The 19,152-nt window shown below is 43.3% G+C and overlaps 1 protein-coding gene across 37 annotated transcripts in view; it reads left to right on the top strand.

The window, feature by feature from the left end:
* The window catches only part of BASP1 (brain abundant membrane attached signal protein 1), a 1,209,505-nt gene that overhangs the window by 940,366 nt on the left and 249,987 nt on the right, over positions 1 to 19,152 (top strand). The window contains exon 1 of one of the 37 annotated variants that reach the window (XM_050794734.1): positions 2,723 to 2,726. The exons of the other annotated variants lie outside the window; for them this stretch is intronic. The gene's annotated coding sequence lies outside the window, so the exon portion shown is untranslated. Of the gene's footprint in view, positions 1 to 2,722; positions 2,727 to 19,152 lie in introns of those variants that run through there. 37 annotated transcript variants of the gene reach the window in all.

The following is a 19,152-nucleotide window of genomic DNA, read 5'->3' as shown; positions in this document are numbered from 1 at the left end:
AATGAAGCATTACAGAGCTCAGAAATATTAATGAGAAAATTCTCCACTTTATATGGCAGAGTAAACTCCGCACGATGGACTAGAATAAAAGTATTTTGCTTCAGTTTTGCCTCAACAGAAACATCTTCACTGAGGCTTTCAAATTAGGCTTTTGAGAATGAATCATATGACACACACATATACAAAATGGAAATGCCCTGCCATCTAAAATTAACTTTCTCTTATTGCACCTGTAGTGCTAACAGTTACAAAAGGAGTTACTAAATAATGCACGCACTCGGATGATTTAAAATGCAGCTGTGCTCTTTGCTATTTTAGAAATCCTGAGGGTTAGAGCCTAATCTAATCCTTTCTTTGTTAGAGGTTCTTTCAAATGATAGGCCCTTAAAAATGTTTTATTTTTCTTGAATCTGGCCTATGTTATTAACAGGCTGTCTGTAAGCCTCTAAGAACTTTCTAGTGTTTGTTCATTAGCAGATAGAAACGGACTTGCAATCTTACTCTTGTTCTAACTCAACAAACTATGCTAAAACCCAATGGGTGTTTAAAGCAGATGGGTTTCTTCTTTATGAAGGACATGACTTACTACCGTATTCTACTTCTAGGAACAGTCCTATCAGGATAATTTGTGAGATGGCACCATAATTACGAGTGTGAATAACCAGCAACTGAGTTTTCTTGTATGTTTCATGAAAACAAAATAAAGTCTCCTCGTGTTGTGTCATTGTGGGGAGGCAGGATGGAACCCCACCAAAAATTTGGTCCTAATGTCTGTACTTATTTTATATTTATTTATTTATTTATTTGATAGAATTTCGCTCTGTCACCCAGGCTGGAGTAAAGTGGTGCAATTTCGGCTCACCGCAACTTCCAAGTGATCCTCCCACCTCAGCCTCCTGAATAGCTGAGACTACAGGCGCCTGCCATCATGCCTGGCTAATTTTCCTATTTTTGGTAGAGATGGGGTTTCACCATGTTGGCCAGGCTGGTCTCAAACTGCTGACCTCAGGTGATCTGCCCACCTTGGCCTCCCAAATTGCTAATGTCCGTACTTATGACACGACAGCAGCACCAAAAGGGTATGAAAATTTTTTGTTTGTTTTTGGTTTTTTTTTTTTGAGACAGAGTCTGGCTCTGTCGCCTAGGCTGGAGTGCAGTGGTGTGATCTTGGCTCACTGGAAGCTCCACCTCCTGGGTTCACACCATTCTCCTGCTTCAGCCTCCCAAGTAGCTGGGACTACAGGCACCCGCCACCACGCTTGGCTAATTTTTTGTATTTTTAGTAGAGACGGGGTTTCACCGTGTTCACCAGGATGGTCTCGATCTGACCTTGTGATCCACCCGTCTCGGCCTCCCAGTGAAAAATTTTATTACTCACTTAATGAGACTTTCTGGGGAGAGCAAGGCAGACTTCCAAGCACGTTCAAAATGGCTTTCGAGAGCAGGGAAAGGTGACCACGTTGGCTTTTACTATGATTAGGAGGTGGCCAGGAAAGGTAACCACGTTGGCTTTTACTATGATTAGGAGGTGGCCAGGGGTGAGGGGTTCCACGTGTATTTCTGAGCTTGTGTGGTTTAAACTTTCACTGGTGTCAAAAGAGCAAGCAGCTGGGCTTCCTTACATCTTGGCCAAATAAGAGGGAGTATTGGGACTTGACTTAAACTTGATGGTTAACTGTCTTCAGTTAAACATCAAAATGGACTCAGAGCTTTCATTACACCTCATTTTTAATTGAAGATCTAAGACACCTTGAAAGGTGGGAACTATTTCTAGACTAAAACCAAATTTTCTCACTGCTTGAGAAGTGGGGCTTGTGGAATAAGTATTCTTTGAATAACTTTTACAATTCTGCTGTATATTTCCTTCCGGGGCTTTTAGAGGGAAAAAAAAAGTATCCAGTCATTTTTTGATAAAAAAAAATTCTGATAAGAAAGTCATGACCGGGCGCGATGGTTCACACCTGTAATCCCAGCACTTTGGGAGGCCAAGGTGGGCAGATCACGAGGTCAGGAGATCGAGACCATCCTTGCTAACACAGTGAAATCCCGTCTCTACTAAAAATACAAAAAATTAGTCAGGTGTGGTGGTGGGCACCTATAGACCCAGCCACTCGGGAGGCTAAGACAGGAGAATGGTGTGAACCCAGGAGGTGGAGCTTGCAGTGAGCTGAGATTGTACCACTGCACTCCAGACTGGGTGACAGAGCGAGACTCCGTCTCAAAACAAAACAAAAAAAGAAAGCCATGCAAAGTCTAGATTATCATTAAGGATCCTTAAGAATTGCCCCATTCCAGCATTCTCAATTAATGCTTGCTGTTGATAGATTATTTTTCACTCTCTAACCTAAATCCTTTGCACACTAGGTCAAGGTATTTCTTAGTTTTCCACACTACCCTGGATGGAATGATAGGCACTGAGAAGTTGAAGGGACATGGCCAGGCGTGGTGGCTCACGTCTGTAATCCCAGCACTTTGGGAGGCTGAGGCGGGTGTATCACCTGAGGTCAGGAGTTCAAGACCAGCCTGGCCAATATGGTGAAACCTGTCTCTATTAAAAATATAAAAATTAGCCAGGTGTGGTGGTGTGCGCCTATAATCCCAGCTACTCTGGAGGCTGAGGCAGGAGAATCGCTGGAACCTGGGAGGCGGAGGTTGCAGTGGACCAGGATTGCACCACTGCACTCTAGCCTGGGTGACAGAGTGAGACTCCGTCTCGGGGACGGGGGGAAAAAAAGGTCAAGGGACATTAGGGACTGTTTAGGATTATCTTACCATTTAGATGGAGAAACTTCTGGCCCGGTCATTTATCCAGGATCACACAAACTAGAATCCAAGCGCTGAGCTTTTAAAAATGTGCCTCCACTAATTTAGCTCAGATAATTTGATGTTATCTTATATTTTCCTGGGCTCTTAATGACAATGCTGTCTCTGAAGATTAACGTTAAAAGCCTAGCTTTAAAAACTACATCAATTGTGTATGTCATTTTCTCATAATCTTCTTTGTCTGAATATGTTGTAGGATTTTTATATGAATTATAAAATAAAGACTCTGTATTTCATCACACTGGAAATGTTAAATTATATCTTAGCATTGGGTAATACACCTAATGACAAATCTTCCCTTTTGTTAATCAGTGTATTGACTTTTAAAATAAGTTTTCTTTGATTTTTTTTTCTTTTTTTATACTATATTCCGAGATTTTTTTTTTTTTTTTTTAAATAAGCTTTTATTGTCTGGGCACTGGTGGCTCACGCCTGTAATCCCAGCACCTTGGGAGGCCGAAGTGGGTGGGTAACCTGAGGCCAGGGGTTCGAGACCTGCCCGGCTAACATGATGAAAACCCGTCTCTACTAAAAATACAAAAAATTAGCCGGGGATGATGGCACGCGCCTGTAATCCCAGCTACTCAGGAGGCTGAGGCAGGAGAATCACTTGAACCCGGGAGGTGGAGGCTGCAGTGAGCCGAGATCACACCACTGCACTCCGGCCTGGGCAACAAGAGCTAAACTCTGTCTCAAAAAAATAAAATTAAATTAAAATTAAAAATAAGCTTTTAATTTACAATGATCTTAGATTTACAGAAGTTTTGAAGATAGTACTGAGAGTTTTCACCTAGCCCACGCTCAGTTTCCCCTAGTAATGACATCTTACATTAGTGTGGTACATTTGCCAAAATTAATTAACCAACCTTGATACAATATTATTAACTGAAGTCCATACTTTACTCACATTTCCTTCATTTTTACCTAATGTCCTTTCCTGTTCCAGGATCGTGACTTCTTAGGCTCCTCTGCACTGTGACGGTTTCTCAGACTCTCCTTGCTTTGTCTGAGCACTGGTCAAGTATTTTGTAGAATGTCTCTCAATTGGGCTTTGCCTCATGTTTGTCTTATGGTTAGAGTTATGGGTTTTTGGGAGGAAGACCACACAGGTAAAGTGAAATTCTCATCACATTATTTCAAAGGAACAGACTATCTGCATGATTTTTGTCACTGTTGATATTAACTCTAATCATCTACCTGAGGTAGTGTGTATTAGATAAAGGGTACAGCAGAATGTTCTGGAGACGCACAAATGACTAGGCAGGAAAGACAGAGGAGTTTTCATGTGTGATTTAGACGAAGGAAAGTTATTCTCTCCTCCCATATTATATTATTTGGAAAGCAGTTTTTTTGGTGTGTCTTTTTTGTGTGGTTTTTTGGTTTTGTTTTGTTTTCTGAGACGAAGTCTCACTCTGTCATCTAGGCTGGAGGGTAGTGGCACAATCTTGGCTCACTGCAACCTCTGCCTTCCGAGTTCAAGTGATTCTCTCTCTCTTGCCTCAGCCTCCTGAGCAGCTGAGACTACAGGCATGCGCCACTATGCCCAACTAATTTTTGTATTTTTAGTAGAGACAGGGTTTCACTATGTTGACTAGGCTGGTCTTGAACTTCTGACCTTGTGATCCGCCCACCTCAACTTCCCAAAGTGCTGGGATTACAGGCATGAGCCACCATGCCCCGCCTGGAAAGAAGTCATTAAGCGCAACTATAGTTTAAGGAGTGAGGAGTTATGCTCCACCTCCTTTAGGGTGGAATATGTGCATAAATTTTATTTAGCATTACTCTGCATGGGAGGTTGGACTATATCTATCTCTCCTATCTGTCTATCTATCTATCTATCTATCTATCTATCCATCCATCCATCATCTATGTATCTATACACCCATCCATCCATCCATGTATGTATGTCTTATCTGCCCTTCTATCTGTCTATCCTTTAATCAATCAATCAGTCAATCAATCCTTCTATCTCTCTATCTACCCATCTATCTGGCATCTATGTATCCATGTATCTATCCATCCAGCCAGCCATCCATGTGTGTATTTATGTATGTATCTGTCCTTCAATCTATCTACCCTTTAATCAATCAATATATCCATCCATCTATGTATCTGTGTATCCATCCGTGTATGTATGTATGCATCTATCTATCTATCATCTATCTAATCATTTGTCTGCCCATTGGGTCCATCTGTCCATCCATCCGTCCATCCATCCATCCATCTACATACCTACCTACCTATCTAACCATAAGGACTCATGGGTACTTATTTTATACTTTCTATTCTAATCCAATACCACTTTATCTTGGGAATGAAATTGTTTCAGTTTTGGCCATCGGGACCTCTTTCAGTTGACTTCTGTTCCCCTTTGATATATCCTTATCGTGTGTATGTGTGGGGTTTTTTTTCTTTTCTTTTTTTTTTTTTTTGAGATGGAGTTTCGCTCTGCCGCCCAGGCTGAAGTGCAGTGGCTCACTTGGCTCACTGCAAGCTCCACCTCCCGGGTTCACACCATTCTCCTGCCTCAGCCTCCCGACTATCTGGGACTACAGGCGCCCGCCACCATGCCTAGCTAATTTTTTTTTTTTTTTGTATTTTTAGTAGAGACGGGGTTTCACAGTGTTAGCCAGGATGATCTCGATCTCCTGACCTCATGATCCGCCCGCCTCAGCCTCCCAAAGTGCTGGGATTACAGGTGTGAGCCACCACGCCCAGCTGTTTTTGTTTTTTTTTCCCTTAGCACTACCTATTTTCTGGCACTGTAAGATGTTCCAGTTGCCTCTTATATGTTTCCTGCACCAGTGTTAGGGTCAGCCGGTTCTCTAAGATGTGATATATTCTGCCAAAGAATGATTGTAGGAATAAAGATGTGGGTGTGAGGTGCGCTTTTTGCTACTGAAGTGTCATTGCTTCTAGGTGGTTCTCTCAGCCAACGAAGCAAGGAAATATGTTCATACTCTAACCCTTCTATATGCACAAACCTATAAATATTTTTATATGTATCCATTTTCCTTCCTTCCTTCCTTCCTTCCTTCCTTCCTTCCTTCCTTCCTTCCTTCCTTCCTTCCTTCCTTCCTTCCTTCCTTTCTTCCTTTCTCTCTCTTCTCTCTCTCTCTCTCTTTCTTTCTTCTTTCTTTCTTTCTTTTTTTTTTTTATGAGTCTTGTTCTGTTTCCCAGGCCAGAGTGCAGTGGCATGATCTCGGCTCACTGCAACCTCCACCTCCCGAGTTCAACTGATTCTCCCATCTCAGCTTCCCAAGTAGTATTTTTTGTATTTTAGTTTTGTAAAAAACTAAAACATAAAAACTAAACACATTAGTTTTGTGAAAATACAAAGCTAATTTTTGTATTTTTAGTTTTGCCATGTTGGCCAGCCTGGTCTCAATCTCCTGACCTCAGGTAATCTGCCTGCCTCGGCCTCCCAAAGTGCTGGGATTACGGGCATGAGCCACCATGCCCAGTTAGTTTTCATATTAAGCTAAACACTAGTTCATACGGATATCTCCCTCTCTAATCCAGTACATCGGGTATCCTAGTCTCCCTCCCTTGCTTCTTTGTAACAACCCCCTCCAACAGTGGGAAACCTGGCTTCTGCCATCTGCCATCATATACTTAATTGTTCAATTCTGGTTATACATGTGTAGTGGTTTTAGAATTGTTTATCTGATTATGGAATTTTTGTTGTTGTTGTTGTTGAGATGGCATCTTGCTCTGTCACCCAAGATGTAGTGCATTGCAGTGGTGCGATCTTGGCTCACTGCAACCTCCACCTCCCAGGTTCAAGGAGTTCTCCTGCCTCAGCCTCCAAAGTAGCTGGGATTACAGGCGCCCGCCACCATGCCCGGCTAATGTTTGTATATTTAGTAGAGATGGGGTTTCACCATGTTGACTAGCCTGGTCTTGAACTTCTGACCTCAGGTGATCCACCCACCTCAGCCTCCCAAAGTGCTGGGATTACAGACGTGAGCCACCGCGCCCAGTCCTGCGTGGTTCCATTTTTAAAAGTCCACCAGAGTAGATTTTTCTTATGTTAAATTGCATTAATAGGTCCGTGTTATTTTTTGTTAATGTTTGTATCACTTCAAAAGCATAGTAATTATCAATTAGTCTAATGAGAGTAAAAGGAAGAGTTTCAAGAGATTGAAGGAAGCCTGTGATGTCAATTTAGGATTCATTTGTATCTGATCCTTCAAGACTAGGAGTCAGGCTGGGCGTGGTGGCTCACACCTGTAGTCTCAGCACTTTAGGAGGCTGAGGTGGACAAATCACTTGAGCTAAGGATTTGAAGACCAGCCTGGGCAACATGCAAAACCCCATCTTTACAAAAATACACAAATTAGCTGGGCGTGGTGGTGTAAGCCTGTGGTTCCAGTTACTTGGGAGGCTGAGGTGGAAGGATCACCTGAGCCTGGGAGATCAAGTTGCAGTGAGGTGAGATTGCGCCACTGTACTTCAGCCTCGGCGACAGGAGTGCGACCCTGTCCAAAAACAAAAAAACAAAACAACAACAACAAAAGACTAGGACCCAATTTGGATAAATGGGACTGAGACTTAAAAAATATAACCATTTTCTTTCTCAGTTTCTAATCACAGTCGCTCATGCTTTTCATTAAATCTCTGCTTTTGCATTTGAGCGTGCCTGGGTCCCCCTTTTTTTTTCCCCCTCAACTTCTTTATTTATCCTCTTCCTCACTTCCCTTCCAAAGCAGCTGGTCTTCCCCATCCATTGGGTGTGGTTACTTCCTCTTCCTTGGTCCTCCACTCCAAAGCATCCTTGTTTGTCTGGAATGACGTGACAGTAGCTGAGTCACACCTTATGGGAATGAAGTCATCAAAAGTCTCTCCCTATCCTTTCCTCTTTTTGGAGATTGGGAATGTGAGAAAAATGGTAAAAAGGAAATGGACAGGGCCTACAGCCAGCTCAGGAGAATGGCTGTCATGGGTACTGGGTTGATGACAGGTTTAAGGAGTTTATAGGACCTCTCTTCTGTTGAGATTGAGACTGTCACCTGAAACCAGAGGCTGTTTATTTAATTTAAGAAGTGGACCATAGAAAGGAATCTCTTTTTAAAAAGTGACACAATTTCGGCCAGGCGCAGTGGCTTAAGCCTTTAATCCCAGCACTTTGGGAAGCCGAGGTGGGCGGATCACGAGGTCAGGAGATGGAGACCATCCTGGCTAACACAGAGAAAAAATTAGCCGGGCGTGGTGGTGGGCCCCTGTAGTCCCAGCTACTCGGGAGGCTGAGGGAGGAGAAAGGCGTGAACCCATGAAGCGGATCTTGCAGTGAGCCAAGATCGCGCCACTGTACTCCAGCCTGGGAGACAGAGTGAGACTCCATCTCAAAAAAAAAAAAAAAAAAAAAAGTGATGCAATTTCTTTTAGAACATTTTGACTTAGTCTAGGTGTGGTGGTGGCTCATGCCTGTAATCCCAGTACTTGGGGAGGCCAAGGCAGGAAGATTGCTTGAGCCCAGGAGCTTGAGACCAGCCCAAGCAATATGATGAGATCCCCGTCTTTACAAAAATAAAAATTAAAAAAAGTAGCTAGGCATGGTGGTACACCCATGTGGTCCCAGCTACACAGGAGGCTGAAGCAGGAGGATCTATTAAGCATAGGAGTTTGAGGCTGCAGTGAGCTGTGTTTGCGCCACTGCACTCCAGCCTGGGTAACAGAGCAAGACCCTGTTTCATAAAACAATACAGAAAAATCCATTTGACTTAAAATACTTACATCTACATTCCTTTGTTAATCTTTTGATGTAGGGCCAAGGATTTTTTTTTTTTTTCCTATAAGGTTTGGGCCCACTAATTGGAATACAGCATCATCTTTCTTCAATAACTGACATCCTGCAGCATACCAGCTGTGAATTCTAACTTTAGTTTCTTTATTACAAAGGAGAATTCAAAGAATTTGTGAAGCAATCAAAGTACATAATTCTTCTAGATTTTCATGACGCAGCCCACCTTGAGTCATGTATGGTTCTTTCACCCAAATTTACTTTGACAGCAGTTGTTAGTTACTTTTATTCCATCTTTGTAAAGTAGTCAGCTGTAGTTTCTTAGAAAAAGCAATTCTCTTTCTTTTTGCCCTCTTATTTAATTGGTTTTCATAATGGTTAATTAGTTTAATTAAATTCTTAGTTAAAATAACAAGTGTGTTTCATATAAAAATATTTGAGAACAAACAACTGACTTTGATAAGCGCAGACCGAGTCTGATAGGTGACTCCGTGCTTATCAAAGTTACCTATGTTTGTCGTGTACCAGAGGGAAGCCTATTAATTTCAAGCTTTCAGCATGTTGTGAGTCTCAGTCAATTTGCTTTACAGATAAATTGAAGAGTGTTGCTTAACCCAAATGAGTTGGTTAAGTGGAGGTCCATTGGGAGAACTTCTACTCTACCATATGGTTTACAAAGCTGAGTGTACTTCCGGGTTTGAAATGTGGAGTCATTGGACAATCACTACAGTGTAAAGAGAACTGCTTTATATAGCTTAAGCTACTCTGGTAAAAACACCTTTAGGCTCCATATTTCTACCTCAGTGATATACGTAAAGTGCATGAAATTCCACTGTTGAATAGTTGTGATTTCAGAGCATTGCCTTGTGTAGATATTCTCTCTTAAATGAAGATAGTCTCCTCTTGTCTGTGGGGGACAAGTTCCAAGACCCCCAGTGGATGCCTGAAGCTGTGGATTAAATAGCACTTGTGTACCAAGTGCTATTTATACTATTTTGTTTCCCTATATATACAGACTTATAATAAATGTAATTTATAAATTAGTCATAGTAAGAGATCAACAGGCCCATTGTGGTGGCTCATGCCCATAATCCCAGCACTTTGGGAGAGCAAGGCAGGTGGATCGCCTGAGGTCAGGAGTTCGAGAGCAGTCTGACCAACATGGCGAAAACCCATTTCTACTAAAAATACAAAAATTAGCCAGGCATGGTGGTGTGTGCCTGTAGTCCCAGCTACTCAGGAGGCTGAGGCAGGAGAATCACTTGAACCTGGGAGGCGGAGGTTGCAGTGAGCCGAGATCACACCACTGCACTCCAGCCTGGGCGACAGAGCAAGACTCTATCTCAAAAAATAAAAAAAAAAAGAAAAGATCAACAATAATAAAATATTGTTATAAAAGTTATATAAATGTGGTCTCTCTCCAAATATCTTGTTGTACTATACTCCATTTTTTTTGTAATGGTGTAAGATGATACAATGTCTATATGATGAGATGAAGTGAGGTGAGTGACCTAGGCATTGTAACGCAGCATTGACTACTATTCACCTTTTCACTGCGTGTCAGAAGGAGGATCACTGAGCCATGACAATGCTGATTGACCACAGATAACAGAAACTGGCTGGGAGCCGTGGCTCACTAATCCCAGCACCTTGGGAGGCTGAGACGAGGGGATCTCTTGAACCCAGGAGCTTGAGACCAGCCTGGACAACATGGCAAAACCCTGTCTCTTCAAAAAAAAAAAAAAAAAAAAATACAAAAATTAGCTGGATGTGGTGGCATGTGCCTCTGGTCCCAGTTACTTGGGAGGCTGAGGTAGGAGGATCACTTGAGCCCAGGAGGTGGAGGCTGCACTGAGTCATACTCATGCCACTGCACTCCAGCCTGGGAGACAGAGTGAGACCCTGTCTCAAACAAAATAAACAAACAAAAAGACAATAAAACCCAAACAGAAACTGTGGAAAGTGAAACCTTGGAGAAGGGAGTAATATCCATTATGATTGTGATGTATAGTTTTACTTATTAACACCTAGATTTAGCATTAGTATCTTCTTTGAATCAGTTTATTGAATCAATTTCACTGCCCAGGAAGAGCCTTGGGAAGAGTAAAAGCTTCAAGAAAAAGAATGCAGAAAGTAGAGTTTTCCAAAGACAGTCTTATTCTCTCTTTTGTTTTCTTTTTTGAGACAGAGTTTCATTCCGTCACCCGGATTAGAGTGCAGTGGTGCAATCTCGGCTCACCGCAACCTCCGCCTCCTGGGTTCAAGCAATTCTCCTGCCTCAGCCTCCCGAATATCTGGAATTACAGGCTCCTACCACCCCACCCAGCTATTTTTTCTGTATTTTTAGTAGAGATGTGGTTTCAGCATGTTGGCCAGACTGGTCTCGAACTCCTGACCTCAAATGATCCACCCTCTGGCTTTCCAAAGTGCTGTAATTACAGGCGTGAGCCACCACGCCCAGCCAATAATCCTATTCTCTACAACACTCCCCAGTGCTGAATCTGAATAGAAGCATGTTAGTAGCACATGAGAACAATCTAGAATAAGTCATGGACTTAGTGATTAAATTTATCAACATGTGAGATGGGAGTGATGGTGCACATCTATAGTTCCAGCTACTTGAGAGGCTGAGGTGGAGGGAATCTCTTGAGCCCAGAAATCTCTTAAGCCCAGAAGTTCAGGGTCAGCCTGAGCAGCATAGCAAGATCCCATCTTTAAAAACATTTTCTATTTTTATTATTTATTTATTTATTTATTGAGACAGAGTCTGGCTCTGTCACCCAGGCTGGAGTACAGTGGCATGATCTCGGTTCACTGCAACCTCCGTCTCCCGGGTTCAAGTGATTCTTGTGCCTCGGCCTCCCAGGTAGCTGGGGCTGCAAGCACATGCCACCAAGCCCGGCTGTGCCACTGTACCTAACCTTTTTTTTTTTATTTCATTATTTACTTTTTTGAGATGGGGTCTCACTCCAGTTGCCCAGGCCAGAGTTGCCCAGGGTGGAGTGCAGTGGTGCAATCTTGGTTCACTGCAGCTTCGACCTCCCGGGCTCAGGTAATTCCTCCACCTCAGCCTTCCAGGTAGCTGGGACTATAAGCACAGGCCACCAAGCCTGGCCTTTTTTTTTTTTTTTTTTTAAGTACAGACGGGGTTTTGCTGGTCTCAAACTCTTAGACTCAGGCAATCCACCTGCTTCGGCCTCCCAAAGTGCTGGGATTACAGACGTGAGTCACTGTGTCGGGCCAATTTATTTATTTATTTTTGAGAGAGGGTCTCACTGTGTCACCCAATCTGGAACGTAGTGGCGCAGTCACAGCTCACTGCAGCCTCGACTTCTCCCACCTCATCCTCCCAGGTAGCTGGGACCTTGTGCCTGCCACCATGCCTGGTTCATTTTTTGATTTTTTGCAGAGACAGTGTCTTGCCATGTTGCCCAGGCTGGTCTCAAACTGCTGGGCTCAGGCGATCTACCTGCCTAGGCCTCCCAAAGTGCTGAGATTGCAAGCATAATTTATAGCCCAAATGGATTTTTTAATATCTACATTATCCATTATTCCTATATAGGCTAAATTAGTAAAATACTGCCTGACGAAGTTTCAAAATAACTTTTTGTGTAGGTGAGAGGAGAGCTATTTCTTGAGGGGTTTGTGGATAGATCTTGGATGAAGACTATTCCTAGACAGGTGTGGTGGCTCATGCTTGTAATACCAGCACTTTGGGAGGCCAAGGTTGGAGGATTGCTTGAGCCCAGGAGTTCAAAACCAGCCTGCGCAACATAGTGAGACCCTGTCTTAAAAAAAAAAAAAAAAAAAAAGGACTATTTCTAGAAGAATAAGGAATCAAGTATTCATTTAGTATGTTACTCCTACGTTTCTATCTAGGAAAAAAAAAAAAGTACATTCTTTTTTTTCTTTTTTGAGATGGAGTCTCACTCTGTCACTCAGGCTGGAGTGCAGAGGCATGATCTCAGCTCACTGCAACCTCCGCCTCCTGGGTTCAAGCAATTCTCCTGTCTCAGCTTCCTGAGTAGCTGGGACTGTAGGTGCCGCACCACCACACCTGGCTTTTGTTTTGTTTTGTTTTGTTTTGTATTTTGAGTAGAGATGGGGTTTCAACATGTTGGTCAGGCTGCTCTGGAACTCTTGACTTCAAACAATCCACCTGCCTCGGCCTCCCAAAGTGTTGGGATTATAGGTGTGAGCCACCGCTCCCACGACGCTCAGTCAAAAATAAGTACTTTTCTTTCTTTTTTTTTTTTTTTTTTTTTTGAGACGGAGTCTCGCTCTGTCGCCCAGGCCGGAGTGCAGTGGCTCGATCTCGTCTCACTGCAAGCTCTGCCTCCCGGGTTCCGGCCATTCTCCTGCCTCAGCCTCCCGAGTAGCTGGGACTACAGGCGCCCGCCACCACACCTGGCTAATTTTTTGTATTTTTTAGTAGAGACGGGGTTTCACCGTGTTAGCCGGGATGGTCTCCGTCTCCTGACCTTGGGATCCGCGCGCCTCAGCCAACCAAAGTGCTGGGATTACAGGCGTGAGCCACCGCGCCCGGCCAAATAAGTGCATTCTTCAAAGTGAAAGAAACAATTAAGCTAAGGAAAGGGGCAAAGAGCCACTGACTGTCTTGTCAGGGTCATGTGCTGACGGCATACATACACGAAGCTCTAGTCTATTTTTAGTTTTACCTTTGGGCCATTTACAGAATTTCTCTAACCTGATTATAGCCCTAAGAGTTGGACCCAGTGAAAAAATCTCTCATCACAAGCTCAGATGGTTATTGGGTTACAGACTCAGAAGCAGTGGACAAAAATCCCCACCGCGCATTAAGCTTGGGGGTCATAACATCCTGCAGACATTTCCCAGGGGGCAGGTCCCGCGGCTCTCAGATGCGCAGCCTTGTGCCTGTGCATGTGGGCAGGAAGGCCACCTGTTGCTCATCTGTGTCCGTTTATTATTAATGTCCACAAAACCTTTGTAAGGACAAAGAAAATAAAACACACCGGACTGACTTAAAACAAACAAATATTTATGTTGAATGTGATTTTTTTTTTTTTTTAAATGAATGTTCAGCATCGACTGTCTTAACTCCAAACGGGAAAATAATGCTCCCTGAATACCTGGGGAAAAGAATGTAAGGGACAATTGGAAGATACAAGCTAAGACTCACACAACTGCCATGTCTTCATAAGAATGGATTCATTGATTCATTCACTTATTCTTGCAACCAGTAATTATTAAGCAAACACTAAATGCCGGACACCCTGCTGGCTGCTGGGGAGACAATTCAGAAGACTTCACTTCTGCCCTCAGTGAGTTTATAGTGGAGGAGAGGAAAAGGGACATAACCAGCAGTAAACAAATGCTTTTGTTTGTAGTTCTATAGAAGAAACATGGCAAGATATTACATGACCATAGATTATCATCATGAGCAACCTGATCTAGACAAGAGATCCTAGAAAGGCTTTTCCAAGGAAGTTACATGGAAGCCCAGAGCTGAAAAGGAGTCAAGATCAGACAAGAAAAGAGCAGGTGGCAAGAAGGATGGGTGGAGCTGTTCTAGAGGAAGAAGCAGGGTGATACCTAAACTGGAATAGGGCTCAATATGTGGAATGGGCTGGAAGTTAAAATTAATGTCTAGCCTTTGTGAGCCCTTATTAAGTGCCACATTGTATGCTAGGAGCTTTATGTACATTGTCACACTTAATCTTTTGTAGCACCTCTACAAAGTATATATATTCTCAGATGAAGAAATAAAAGGACTAGAATAATTACATGGGTCAGGCATAGTGGCTCACACCTGTAATCCCAACATACACACCCCCAAATTTTAAAATTAGCCAGGCATGGTGATGCACACTGTTAGTCCCAGCTGTGCAAGAGGCTGAGGCGGAAGGATTGCTTGTGTCTGGAAGGCCGAGGCTGCTGTGAGCGATTGCGACACTGCATTCCAGCCTGGATGACAGAGCGAGACCCTGTCTCCAAAAAAGCAAAAGACAAAAACCCAAGGAACAAGGTGTGTATTATCTGAAGTTGTTCATCAAGTCAGGGCTCTTGAGTGGCTTCATTTTTCTGAACTGTGCGTTTCCCATGACTTAGAGTGAGGGCTGGTTGAGCAGAGAAACATTGCCCAAAGGATGAAAGGGCTATACGGAAGCTCTAAACCAGTGAGACGGATGAGGGTCTGGCCTCACCATCATTTATCCAGATAGCCTTCACCCCTGTTTGGTTTGGAGTGATGAGGTCCCAGAGGAAGCTCCAAGAGGTAGCCTTGCTGTTTGCCTATCCTCAAACTAGTTCCTAACTTTAATGGTTTGCAAGTTCTTTTTATTATCTGATGAAAGCCATAGACTCCATTTCCCAGACAAAGGTACCACATACAAAATTCAGTGTATTAGTCCATTTTGACGCTTCTAATAAAGACATACCTGACACTGGGTAATTTATAAAGGAAAGAGGTTTAATTGACTCACAGTTCCACTTGGCTGGGGAGGCCTCACAATCATGGTGGAAGAGCAAGGGGCGTCGTACATGGCAGCAGGCAAGAGAGAGCTTGTGCAGGGGAACTCCCCTTTATAAAACCATCAGATCTAGGGCTGGGTGCAGTGGCTCATGCCTGTAATCCCAGTACTTTGGGAGGCTGAGGTGGGTGGATCACAAGGTCAGGAGATCAAGACCATCCTGGCTAACACAGTGAAACCCCATCTCTACTAAAAAAAAAAAAAAAAAAAAAATTAGCTGGGCATGGTGACAGGGCCTCCATGCTACTTGGGAGGCTGAGGCAGGAGAACTGCTTAAACCCAGGAGGTAGAGGTTGCAGTGAGCTGAGATCTCACCACTGTACTCTAGCCTGGGTGACAGAGGAGACTCCATCTTAAAAAAAAAAAAAAAATACATCAGATCTTGTGAGACTTAGTCACTATCATGAGAACAGCATGGGAAAGACCAGCCCCTATGATTCAATTATCTCCCACTGGGTCCCTCCCATGACACATGGGAATTGTGGGAGCTACAATTCAAGATGACATTTGGGTGGGGACACAGCCAAACCGTATCACTCGGCACATAATTTTGGGGCACATAGTCTTATTCATATACCAGAGGTTAAGCACACTTGGTGTTTCATAAGTTGTGATGAGTAAGGAAGCTAGTGTACGTTAATGACTGCCTCTTAAAGGATTCCTCTTGGACACTGGAACATCCTATTTCAAACAAGACCTTTAATGGTGGAGGGTGTCTCGGTTCTTGGCATCTAGAACAAAGAATTGGACAAAACGCACAAACAAAGCGAGGACGGAATGAAGGGTTTTATTGAAAATGAAAGTACGCTCCACAGTGTGGGTCTGAGCATAGTGGGTCAAAGGCCCTGTTACAGAGTTTTTGTGAGTTTAAATGCCCTCTACTAGGGGTACGCCCTATGTAAATGAAGAGGATGAAGTAGTTACAAAGTCATTTACTCAGTGCATGCCCTATGGAGAGGATATTTCCTGTTATAGCTGAAGTGTGAATCAGCCTTATATTCCCCACCTCCAGACCCTAGTTTTGCGCCTCACGACGAGGGGAAAATAATCCATCAATCACTCAGTCAGGGGATTCAGCAAACATGATTGATCTTTCTGTTTTGCTTAATTGGGAGGTTGTAGTTAACTTCTATGGGGAAAGGTGATGTGATTTAAATTACATCCTTTAACATGATGGTCACTCTCAATACAAACTAGTGGAATATCTTTGGAGAACAGCAGAGAGAGACAGGCTTCAATGGTTATGCTTACATTGCCTCACTTCTCATGAGAACAATAGTGAGACACTTCAAAAGGTTTACAGCTGCTAACCCCGTATGAATGTAAAAGCTAAAAATGAAATAGCCAAGAAGTCTAGTCCCAATTCCTGCAATTGTCTTGACACTAAAGGGAAAGAAAAATGACCAGTAAATTAATTTTTGTTCTTCCCACAATTCTAAAACAGCAATGCCCTCACAAGCTGTGAACATCAATAGCCTGAAAAAGGCCAACACTGGAGCTGTAGCCAGTGTTGCCTATTTTAATTGAAATTCTTAATTAGCGACAGCCTGAGGCCATAAGTCATCATGAGTTGCTTTTACAGCGGGACCTGTGACCATCCAGGCCTCCAGGGTAGCATTGAGTGTCTGTGTGGTTGTGATCACAAGACACATAGCACTCTTCTCAGAGAGATTTTATGAAACAGAACTTTCATAAAACATCAGATAAAAACACAGCATGTCCCAGAAAATTGTAACATACCCAAACACATCCTTATCCCAAAGAGCTGTCTGGAATAGCCTAAGTGCTTGTAGATTTCAGTTTTTCTTTTGAGAAAATATTGAATGAAAAAGCATATTACATTTAGTGGATTCTCAAATATCAGTGGTGGGATATACAATGCTGTACCTGTGCGTGTAATATATGTGATGATTTATCAACTCTTAGCAGTGGTCAAATTGCAAGTGAGGCTATTAAAATGAACTGTGCAGTTCGTGAGAAATCTACATAGGCATTTAACATACTATCAAAGAAGAAAAAGTCCTGGTAGTTTCTCTCCAGGGTGTCTCTCTCCACTAACTTGTTGAATAACAAACCTTGGGGCTGGTATAATATCTGAGTGACAGGTATTATTACTGGGTCCCTTGGGTCAGCTTCATGATTCCTCGTGATTTTAGAAGGACATCTTTCCATCCAAGGGATGTCTTCACAGACAGAGACTTACTTTGCTTTTTGACAGGAAGTAGTTTCTCGTGTAGTCATTTTGGTTTTTTGTCAATTTCCAAAAAGGTGGATTAAAATAACTGCTGAAGTTGGAGGCCAAGCTCAGGGAAGTGGTCCTGGTCTCTTCTGGGTAATGGACTGGAAATGACCATCTGATACCACATCTATTACCCAGAAGCCATTAGTTGTTAACAAAGTTAACGTAGATAAGATGTTAGCAGTTTTTTTGGAGTCAGCAGAACTGAATGGGTCCTATTACTAAAAATTTTAACAGCTTTATATTAGAAATAATTTGGCCAGGTGTGCTTCACACCTTTGGTCTCAGCACTTTGGGAGGGCGAGGTGGGCAGATCATTTGAGGCCAGGAGTTTGAAACCAGTCTGGGCAACACAGTTTTGTAGAAACCCCATCTCTACAAAAAATACAAAACTTAGGCTGGGCACAGTGGCTCACGCCTGTAATACCAGCACCTTGGGAGGCCGAGGTGGGCGGATCACGAGGTCAGGAGATCAAGACCATCCTGGCCAACGTGGTCAAAACCCCGTCTCTACCAAAATACAAAATATTAGCCCAGTGTGGTGGTGCGCACGTGTAGTCCCGGCTACTTGGGAGGCTGAGGCAGGGGAATCGATTGAACCTGGGAGGTGGAGATTGCAGTGAGCCGAGATTGCGCCACTGCACTCCAGCCTGACTGGTGACAGAGCAAGACTCCGTCTCAAAAAAAAAAAAAAAAGCAAAAATTAACCAGTGTAGTGGTGTGTGCCTATAGTCCCAGCTACTCACGCGGAAAGCTGAGGTGGGAGGATCACTTGAGCCTGGGAGATTGAGGCTGTGTTGAGTCGTGATTGCCCCACTGTACTCCGGCCTGGGTGACAGAGTGAGACCCTGTCTAAAAAAAAAAAAAGAAAAAGAAAAAGAAAAAGAAATAATTCACATATCATAAAATTCACCTACTTTAAGTGTACGATTTCATGTATTTAATATATTCATGGGCCTGTGCAGCTAGCAACACAATCCACATCTAGGACATTTGTGTCCCTTTCCTAAAAACCCTGTGCCCTTTGTAGTCACCTCCCATTCCTGCCTTGGACTGTCTCATCTTTGTAAATATTTTCCCCAAACATCTTAGTTTTTTAAACTTATTTTTATTAAACGTAGTAAACAGTGTACAAAGTATATTGCAGTACATTGTAAACACTACTGAAGGAACACAGGGCCGTGCTACATAATTTACACAGATCATTCACTTAGCCAATAGTAATGGAATGACTGTTACGTGCCAGACACTGTTCTGAGGCTTAGCATATAGCTATGAACCAAATAGACACAAACTACTGCCCCTGTAGAACACACATTCTAGCCAGGGGGGAGGGGACAGCTAATACATAAATTCAATATAACAACATATAATATGTTACATGGTGGCTGGGCACAGTGGCTCACGCCTGTAATGCCAGCACTTTGGGAGGCCGAGGCGGGCGGATCACGAGGTCAGGAGATAGAGACCATCCTGGCTGACATGGTGAAAGCCCTTCTCTACTAAAAATACAAAAAATTAGCTGGGCTCGGTGGCGGGCGCCTGTAGTCCCAGCTACTTGGGAGGCTGAGGCAGGAGAATGGCCTGAACCCGGGAGGCGGAGCTTGCAGTGAGCCGAGATCGTGCCACTATACTCCAGCCTGGGTGACAGAGTGAGACTCCTTCTCAAAAAAAAAAAAAAAAAAAAAAAAGCCAGGCATGGTGCTTCACACTTGTAATCCCAGCACTTTGGGAGGCTGAGGTGGGTGGATCACGAGGTCAGGAGTTTGAGACCAGCCTGACCAACATGGTAAAAACCCATCTCTACTAAAAATACAAAAATTAGTTGGGCATGG

Source organism: Macaca thibetana, chromosome 6 (genome assembly GCF_024542745.1).
Source record: "Macaca thibetana thibetana isolate TM-01 chromosome 6, ASM2454274v1, whole genome shotgun sequence".
Taxonomy (NCBI): Eukaryota; Metazoa; Chordata; class Mammalia; order Primates; family Cercopithecidae; genus Macaca; species Macaca thibetana.
This window is presented reverse-complemented; position numbering and strand designations above follow the sequence as displayed.